Here is an 11,145-nt window from a genome sequence, read left to right on the forward strand (position 1 = left end):
TGCGTGAGTTGACAGTTAAAACAACAATAAACAGAATTGAATATCATTGAAATAGCAAGCAACAAGAGAAATGAGTACTTACGGACTTTTTTTTTTTTTTTTTTTTTTTTTTGCTAAGCATGCATTTTGACTTTTCTCGCTTTCTGCTGATAGTGGCATTCTTCACCTATGATGCTGTGGATGATAAGACAGTGAGTCACATCTAGAGGAAAGAAACGAGATGGAAAGCCTTAACCGGACTATAGCCATTCATCCTACTTTATTTTGCTTCACAACAACGAATTTACAGAACACCTCCTAGAGTATGACGTCATTCCTTAATACTTTGACCTCCTTCTGCTCAAAAACACAAAACGCGCTTTGTTGTGTGTTATGGTATGTAAAGGAGTAACTATTCCCAAAATTTCAGATTTTTTTATCCAGGCTCATTGGAGACATTGGACAGTGAAATATATAGTTTGCATAATTCCCCAACTTCATGATATTTTTTCAGGCATTTGGGAGCAACTACATGTCTACAAATTTTTGAATACAAACTTATGACCCCGGACTACATATACACAAAAATTCAGACCTCTACATCAGTTGCTTCCTCTTCCCAAATATGTTTTCAATGTCCAAAAATGTTGCTATTGTAGGCCCTGATTTCACCCCTTTCAAGTGGTTTTAGGCAAAAATGTTAAGAGAACACAGTTTTAGCTCTGCACAAGTTGGACACGCCCAGCAATTTTCAATTTGCTAGGACAAATACATGCTAGAAAATATTTAAAACAACGTAAACGCCCGAAACCGAGAAAACGCAAAATGGCGGCAAAAGCTGCGTCGCTAGAAGATGTTTTAAAAAATAATTAATTGTGATTTTGAAGTACCCTGATATAGTATAAACATTCATAAGAAAAAAATAGATTTTTTGGAGATGGTCTAACGGCACATGCTTGATCACTTATGTTTCGTCTCTTATAATAAAAAGTTTGACTTCTCTTTATACTAATTTGAATATTAAAAAATATCAATGAATATTAATATTGATAATATATATGTATATTGATATATAATGAAAAGGATTGATGGCTTGTTAACTAACAAATTTATTGCTTGACATTGAATCAATAACAGTTAACAGATTCTGCATACAGCTATCTCAAGGCACAAAATAAGGGAATATTTATTCCTGTCAGTAAGATCAATGACATTAGCTTATACAGAAAGGGTCTTTCCTACTAAGATAGTGAAATCGGCCCTAGATCCATATTGGTTCGCTATTGACTCAAAAGGTACCCTTGACCTAAAATTACCTTTAAAAAAATGTTTATCCCCTCCCCCCTCCCCTTACCAAATTATCCTATCATACATGCTCAAAATTGAATATTTTTTAAAATTTTGGTAGGGGTGGTCGAAAAATTTTGAAAGTTTCATAGATTGTAGATACTATCTAGATGTAAATGTGCATTTTTTTTTTCAAAGCCATCATTGCGTATTTTCTTTATTTTTTTATGTTGAAAATTTCAAAAAAAAATGTAGAAAAATGGGGGGACACGTCGCTGACTTTTTGGTTAAAAAATTTGTTATACCCTTAGGTATAGCATATTTTTATTTCGGGGCTTGAAAGTGGTAGCAACATTGTCAAAAAGAAATAAAACTGAAAACAAACATGTTTTTCGCCTAGTTCTCTCGCTGAGGTCCCATTCAAACAACCCCTTGCCAGGGTTCACAATTTTCCTTTCTCTTGCGTCCCTTCCGATTCTGTCGTTCTTCGGCTGCTTCGATTGTGTCCATTTCGGAATAGAAACACCAAATATATCTCCGTAACAGTGCTTCCACTTCAACCGACTCTTGCACAACGAAGTTCCACACCTCCAGTCGGCTTCTTGTATCTATCAGTGTTTGTTTCACTGGCCACACACACAGTGGCGCTCTCTACCGGTAGCGCTTTTTACCGCGAGCTGGGTAACTTTGTTGTGCAAGAGTCGGTTGAAGTGGAAGCACTGTAACGGAGGTATATTTGGTGTTTCTATTCTGAAATGGACACAATCGAAGCAGCCGAAGAACGATAGCTTTCATGGTAAGAAGAACTACAGTATATACTTATATTGGTGCTCACGACAGTTGAGGCTGTCTCGTTATAAAAATCTCCTGCAATCTCGTTATCGATACAGACGAGATGCGAGTAGTGTCCCCTGTCGTGAGCAACACTAAAAGAATTCCACAATACTGGTTACATTTCTCATGGCTTTCGCTTTCCAGTCTAATCAGAAAATGATTTCAAAAGGAGTTAAAACGAGCTGAACGAGCGAGCCATTTATCAAACTCGCCTCGATTCGAAACTCGACCTCAAAACAGTGACTCGGCTCGGAACTAGTGCTGTCGAAATCGGTTTTTGAAAACCGAAAACCGGTTTTTGAAAAAAGTGAAATTTCATAAAACCGAAATGTCGGTTTTCAAACCGCACATGTCACAAAAGTTCGACAACACTAATATCAAGTAACGACGAGAAAATAGCGAAGAATCTTTCCCCACTTCGGCTCACAGTTGTCAGATGGAGGGAAATTTCCCTCGGTGTAGGAAAAAAATGCTCAAAAATTGCAGAGGGGAAACAAGGTATTTTTTCTTAAAATGTCTTAAAGTGTAGGGAAATTCTTGTTGAGTATATTTTTACAATTTGCAGGAAAAAAGTTGCAATTTCTCACAAACAGGCACGGCTATCTTTATTGGGAAGTAAAAAGACAGAATAAAACATGATCGGTGTTTCCTTTACGTATAAACTATTGCAGGTGTCTGGGACTTGAGATAAGAAACCAGTCAACGCATGCAAAACCACAACATTCACATTTATCGGGTAGCAACAAATCAGCAATAAAATTGTGCATTGCGATCTAGATTTTCTTTCTTTCTTTTCTTTTTTCTTTTCTTTTCTTTCTTTCTTTTTTTTTAAAGAAAGGGATGTGGTGATTTTTTGTTAACAAAAGAAAGAGTGGCAGTACTATTTTTAAAAACAAGGGAAAAGAGTAATAATAATATAAACGATCTCAGTCAAGTGGATGAGATTTCAAGTTGGATTTTATGAGTTGCATGTAGAGTGATCTTAAATAGGGATATACCTTATTTTCGGGTGTTACCATATTACCCGATTTTCAGGTTCTACATAAACATATCTTAATCACGAAAAACCACCCGCTTTTTGGGATTGGAGAAAAATCTAAGACGACTTAGTTGATAAAGTCTTGGTATATTCAACGTAAACCGCTACACCTCTGACAATCTCAGTCGCGATTGAGTTATATTTGGACTCACGCTCAGGCTTAGGCTGTGTGTGGGTTATCTGAGCAGTGCGCGTGTGCAGGGTCATTTACTAATAAGAGACCTGATCTAATGCACAATGGTTTTCTTTGAGTAGTTCATGTGTTTTTAACCCATAACACCGCATAGGGTGTATTTGGTGATACTGCTGCAACTATAAGAACCAATTTATTCTCGATTTTTATATGTGCCCTCCATTCTTTTGGGTTATCTGCTACATAGTTAGATCAATGATACATTCGTTAAAAAGTGCAAAAAAGTTGAGAAATTAAAATAATACTTGAGGTACCTAGAAGACCCCAACTTGGTAAACAACGTTGACGATTTAGGCTTGGTGCGTTAAGGGTTAATGTAATGTATTGGAGGTTCGATACTAATGAATATTCGTTTGTAGATGTTGTGACAAACATACTTGAATTATTCATGCCTTCATAAGATACAAGAATGCCGAACGACAATTTCAAGTGTAACTTCAAAGACTCTTACAGAAGCGAATTTACGTTTGTTAGCCAGGGCAGAACTCAGTTTGAAGCAAAATGTACACTCTGGAAAACAGTTTCGTTTGAAAAGTAGGCTGCAGGGAAGCAAACTGGACCCCATCTGATTTTTATATATTTTGTAAACTAGACCACGAGGAACACGAATCTGAAGAAATTTTGACATTTCTAATTTCGGAACTAGTAATATTCGAACATAAAGTGACCACGGAAGTAAACCGGACCCCAACTGATTTTTATACAGTATATTTTGTAAACTAGATCACGAGGAACACGAATCTGAAGGAGTTTTGACATTCCGACTTCCTGAACTCGAGATATTAAAACTTAAAGTTTAATATAGACGCTATGTATCTATATGAAAAGAACACAATATTCTCTATACGAAACATATTATGTCCTGTGAGATATATAAAGGTAACCAAGAAAGTTCTGTCGCTTTTTGTGGAGGTCTGTGTTCAATTAGCCCTCACACCGTGAGTTGAATGCGAATGAAGATAAGGCGAAGGTCAGTTGTTGATGTGGGTATATCCAACATTATACCTGATTGTGGCAGTTCACTTACAACGTGAACTTGTGTAAGGACAGAGTGAATATGGAACCTCAACAGAGCGTCATAAGGGCGTGTATGCTGTACGAGTTCAAACTTGGTCAAACCCCACTGCAGCGGGGCGGAAGATATCTCAGGTCTTTCTTGAAGGTATCGTGATCACGCAGACAGTGAAAGGGTGGTTTAGCAAGTTTAAGGACGGTGACGAAATACTCACGAAAGACGCACCACCTGCCGGAAGACCAACACATGTACAAAATGAAGATCTTCAGGTAGCAATTGAGGCGAACAGTGGACAAACATGTGAGGAACTGGGGCTAACATTCAATGTGAGTTGAGAAACTATTCGGCAGCACTTCCGTCAACTTGGGAAGCACTACAAGTTGGGTCTATGGGTCCCACATGATTTGACTCCGGGCCAGAAGGCTACGCGAGCAGACAGTTGTGTTTCTTTGCTGTCTCGTTTGAGGAAGGAGCCGTTTGTAGACAAGATGTTGACATGTGATGAGAAGTGGGTCCTGTACGAAGCTCCACGGCGTCATCATCATTGGTTAAAATCCCATGAACCGGTTCTAAAACAGCTGAAACCAGTAGTGCAGCAGAAAGTCCTGTGCTGTGTGTTTGGTGAACTACTCGCGACATCGTGCATCGGGAACTACTACCGGCTGGTCAGAACAGAACATCAATGCAACTGTCTACTGTCAGCAGTTAAGCCATGTTCAAGGAAAACTCAAAACCCTGGAGCCAGCACTTCTTAATCGCTAAGGGGTTCTCCCGTTACGAGACAACGCTGAGCCCCACATGGCTAGAATGACCCGGGACACCATCCTATGCCTTGGATGGGAAACACTATTGCATCCGTCATACTCCCCGGACATTGTACCGTCCGATTATCACCTGTTCCATTGTAGTAGATGTGCAAAATGCACTTGACACCTTCTTCGCTTCACAGCAAACAAAGTTCTACCATGAAGGAATCCATGCCCATCCCGAACGTTGGTAGAAGGTCGTTGATACTGATGGGTACTATTTTTGATCTTCCAGGTACGTCTTAGGTGACATATCGATGCTCTAAGGTGATAGGTCAAAAAACGACAGAACTTTCTTCGTTACTTTTATACATACTATATAAAACTACTGTATAAGTTCTAGTATCTCGAGTTCGGGAAGTCGAAATGTCAAAATTCATTCAGATTATTGCGCATTTTAGTCTAGTTTACAAAATATATAAAAATCAAATGGGGTTCTTTTTGCTTCCGTGGTTACTTTATGTTCGAATATCTCAAGTTCCGAAATTCGGAATGTCAAAATTCCTTCAGATTCGTGTTCCTCGTGGTCTAGTTTACAAAATATATAAAAATCAGTTGGAGTCCAGTTTGCTTCCTTGGTCATTTATGTTGGAATATCTCGAGTTCCGAAATTTGGAATGTCAAAATTCCTTCAGATTCGTGTTCCTCGTGGTCTACTTTACAAAATATATAAAAATCAGGTGTGATCCAGTTTGCTTCCCTGCAGCCGAAAAGTACATTGGAAGGGTCATCAAAGAAATAACTATTTTAAAAAAAGTGCGGAAGATCCCATCCCAGGTCAGTATTTGTAACACACAAGTTCACATCAGTACTTACGGTTTAGAACCCCACTTTTCTGATTTTAAAATGTGGCAACCCTAATTTAGCTGTGACTTGTACAACCATCGAACTACCCCTTTCGCATAGTGCTGCACATATTACCATAATAGTCTTGGAGCAAATAAAAAAAAAAGTTAAAACACATATAAATCAATACAATTGTCTCGATTGATAGATGCTTTCACAATTGTTAAAAGGTGTAATTAAAAACAGCAAACATTGTTTCTGCTTTGAAAAAGACAAAACATGGTTTCGGGCGGCCTTCGCGTTCGAAAAGAGCTTTTGCGGTTTCGGTTTCGAAAACCGCTTTTACGATTTCGGTTTTTAAATCCGCATTTGCGGTTTTCGGTTTTCAGAAACCGATTTTCACGAAAACCGAAAACTGCAAGTGTCAGAAAAATTCGACAGCACTACTCGGAACTCGACTCGTGTCCATCCCTAGTTTCGATCTCCGGCCAAGTAAGTTTGTGGTGAATAACATAATTACCGTGAGTTTTCTCGGAGTCCTCCCACTTTCTCATTCCACCAATTCTTCCACCATCATTCACTTGTCTAAATCATCGTCTCCCTTGGCCTAACAGGTGCAATCGTAGGACGTTAAATTGAAGTATTTTTCGTACTCAGAATGTGAAAAATATGTGCCTTTACCAGTGTTGCCAAATTGGGCTACAAGTAGCGGATTGGTCGATTTTTTTAAAGTGCCCTCGTTACCAAATTTCAAATTGGATGATACTTTTGAGCTACTTTTAATTATCTCCAGGCTATAACTCTTAAAGAATTCGCTACTTTCTTAATTTCGTATATTAAATCACAGCTACAGATAGTTCAAATCCGTTACTTTTAGAGCAGAACCTCGCTACTTTTTTTTTTTTTTTTTTTTTTTTTAAATCTTCGGATCTGGCAGCAATGACCTTTATTTCGAGTTTAATGATTCGAAAGGAACATGTAGTAACAGTAAAATTTCTTCTTCCGTTTTCGGGAGGTAAAATTTTCAAAAATTAAGAGATTCTAAAAAAAAAAAAAAAAAAACTGTCCACGGAATGATTTGCAATAACATCAAAAATAATTCCGATCTAGTTTTTTGCGTGGCATTGCCATTTTCAAAATATTGATGTCTAAAACTTTGTTTATATGCAATAAGTTTAGTTGGTATACAGTGGCGTATTTAGGGGGTCTTCCGGGCTTAAGCCCCTCCCGAAATCTTACTTACTATAGTAAAGTATATGAAATACCTTGCAGAATCTTCACATTTTCAGGCAAAGTCCCTCCCCGAAAGTTAGCAAAGCCCCCTCCGAAACAAAATCGTAAATACGCCACTGGTGCTATATATTCTTAGGAAATCTGTTGTGTTGGCTTGCATCCAAGTACTAAGCCAATACAATTCAGCATGCTGAAGAAGCACAATTCTTTCCAACTGTAAACACATGAACTTGAATTGTGTAAACTTCGCAATTAGTGTCGCATGTAACTATGACTCCCTTATCTACAGCAGTTGCATTACGTATAATGAGCTGAATTGCAGGTTTTTTTTTTTTTTTTTAAATCTCACTCACGTGATTTTTCCCGATATCATTGTCCTCCTGGGAATTGCATTGTAAATAGTAGGAATATACACTGTATACATGTCTTCTGAGGTCACGCAATCCTTTCAAGGCTACATTCACAATATAAAGCATTTTAAAAGTTCATTTGTTTCTTTTCCTTTGAATGCGGAAGGAAGGAAATCAAGTGGTTAGGAAGTCTAAATTTTGTACTGAATTAAGAAACTATGTTTTTCTATTCTTAACGCTCTGTCTAATTTCCTGTAATTAGCTCTTGATTTTCCCCTGAACACAAAGGGAATTTCAAGAAGAATCTTTAAAAAATCTAGGAAGTAAATGTACAAGAATGACCATATTCTAGCTGTATAACATTTCAATATAGCGATAGGGCTCTGGAATATTTCAATCTAGGCCAATCGATCGATATTTTCAAGTACCGGTATCGATAATTTTGCTGATCGATATATCAATATTTTTTATGTTGCCGACATTAAGACATTTCGATATTTTCCATTTTCTTATACATAAAAAAAACCTAGTTATGGCTAATGATGCCTTATACAAGAACCAATAATTCTATTTCCTAGTGATTCAATAATTGAATACAATAGCTCTTTGCTTAACTCCGTTTTCACTTTCGAGCGGGAACGGATAAAAATGATATAATAATAATAATAATAATAATAATAATAATAATAATAATAATAATAATAATAATAATATAGATTTCAATGGATTCACACTTTTATGGCCCTTACATATTGAAAAGGTGGTTTTTGCATTTTTGTATATACATACGATTGTCCGCGAGACGAAAATTCAACAGAAAATTACGAGACGAGAAAACCTTTATTTCTCGTAAATCTCGTTTTGTGGGTAAAACTCTGTACTCCTGTTAATTCGTTCTTTCAGATGTTTGTACACTTTGGGCTGTTCGATATTTCAAATATATCGATCGATCGTTTTATATTTCGATTTTTGATATTTTTCAATATTTCGGTGTATCGATCAATTTTTGATATTTTGTCGACATCGATTTTCGATATCCAAACGTGGATGTCACACACATTATGTCTCGATCGATATTTACAAATATCGATATCAATAATATTAATAATCGATCTTTTGATATTCAATATTTCGTATTCAATATTTTTCAATCAGTGCGGTACCGTGGAAAATCAGCACCTGGGGCGAGAGTATACGACGACGCCCCCATACATATATTCCAAATATTTTTCCTTTTTCTCTCGAATTTTGCGCCCCCTTACTTCGGCGCCCGGGGCCGTCGCCCCGGCCACCCTCCCCACAACATGGTACTGTTTTCAATATTTTTAATAATCAATATTTCAGTATTCAGTATGTTTAAACTTTTTTGATGATATTTGATAAGTTGTTTTATATATTTTTTCAGATGATCAAGTTTCGGTATTTTACCGATATTGACTTCCGATTTCCAAATCCAGATCTTGCATAGCCATATTTCCAGACAAGGATGAGAAGGAGCCAATGAAGTTTTACGTAAAAGACGAAAAATAGCTGTAATACTTTAAACCAGCTGGTACTTTAAAAATGTATAAAAAACGTTTAATGTTATATAAGAAAAAACATATTTTAACGAAAACCACAGGCTATTCGATATTGAAGCTCAAAAATCGAATATATTTAAAAAGTGTTATTGCTTTTACTTGGTGAAGAGAATTAAACGTGTCAGTAAGAGAATTTGGTGAGTGTGTAATGAATAATAGAGTAATATATACCCCTGCCACTAGTTTCTTTGATGGGGCATGATTATTTATATAAGATTTTGACCCAATATCCGAGCTTTTTTATGTTCAAGTGAAATTAAAATAAACATGTTTTAAAATCGAAATAATAATAATAATACCTAGTATTTACCAAATTGGTTTCAAACCTTGTTGAGAGTACAATCACGGTCTCAGTTTCTTGGAGATTCTATATGCAATTTCAGTGTGCAGATGATGTTGAATCTTTGTATGCAACCTAAAAAGAACTTTAAACCATAATTTGTACCGTCTCGAATAAAATTGCAAGAAGTGGTTCGGACCCCACTTTAATAATGAACCCATACAAGGATCTTAAAAGGCATATCCGATTGCAGCGATGTGAACAGACTTTGGGAGATATGGCTGAAATTCAGCTTAAATGTAGAAGAGACTATGTAGATTGCATATTCCAAAAGCAAATTGTGCTAAAATGGATGGAACATAATAAAAATACCATGAAACATTAACATTAATGTCAATGGAAAATCAACGGCAAACAAATAATTCCCGCATTTATCTTAAAAACCAAAAGAGGGAAGTAGTACAAATTCGGCTTAAATATAGAAAAAATTATGAGAGATTCTATATTTTAAAAGCGAATTGTCCAAAAAATGGATGGAATGTAGACAAAAAGCACGAAACAGTAACATTAATGTCAATGGAAAATCAATGAAAAACAAGTAATTTTCCATTTATCTAAAAAGAAAGAAAAAAAAAGAAGATGTCTGAAATTCGGCTAACTATAGAAGAGACTATGTCGAGACTATGTAGATTCTATATGTCCTCAAAAGCAAATTTTCCTAAAATCGATGGAACATTATCAAAGAAAGCACAAAACATTAATATTAATGTCACTGGAAAATCAATGAAAAACAAATAATTTCTCCACTTATCTCAAAAATCAAAAGAGGGAAATGGCTGAAAATCAGCTCAAATGTAGAAGAGACTATGCAAATTCTGTATTCCAAAGGTAAGTTGCCCTAAAATGGATGGAACATAGACAAAAAGCAGAAACATCAACATTAATGTCAATGGAAAATCAATGAAAACAACAATTCCTCCAATTATAACGAAAACTGAAACAGAGATATGGCTGAAATTCAGCTCAAATGTAGAAGAGACTACGTAGCTTGCATATAACAAAAGCAAATTGTGCTAAAATGGATGGAACATAAAAAACAAAAAGCACTTTTTCTTTGTAGCGCAAATTAGAGCTCTCTGAAAGAAACCAATGTGTGAAATGTTGCCTGAAATTGAGAATGGGGGTCATTTCCCAGCACCTTTTTACCCCCTTTTGTAGCCTTTATCCCTTTTTTCTCCACTCTGTTCAAATCCCCTTTCCTTCCCCTTTTCTGGTCTCTCTCTTCTACTTCTTCATTGTTCTACAGCACATTTTACAATTTTATTTACTTTCCAATCCATAAGAAACACTGGCACAAATCCCGGTGGGACGAGGGGGACATGTCCGCCCAATCTTGGACCTAGGAGGACTGTCCCCCCAAAAAATCTGACTTAAAAAGTTCTTTTTGGGATAAGTGTTATGAGTTGTGTTCAACTGCCACAAAGGAATATAAGAAATTGATTTTTCTTGGCTTTTTAAAAAGAATCGTATTCTGTAGTATTTCAAACTGAACTTCGAGCTGTAGTGTGTTTAGTAGTCTCATCAATATCTATTAATTCCACTTCCAGTAGAAATCACCTTTTCAGTAAATGCGCATTTCATCTATATGTAGTATCAGCCTAAGCATCTACTCATGCTTCGTAAGCTAACTAACTCTATAGCCCATGGAACCCAGAGGTTCAATGCCGCGTTCAGAAAAGCTCTCCACTGACTTCTATCCTTAG

The sequence above is a fragment of the Thermobia domestica genome, chromosome 1 (assembly GCF_964235325.1).
Source record: "Thermobia domestica chromosome 1, izTheDome1.hap1.1, whole genome shotgun sequence".
In the NCBI taxonomy this organism is placed as follows: Eukaryota; Metazoa; Arthropoda; class Insecta; order Zygentoma; family Lepismatidae; genus Thermobia; species Thermobia domestica.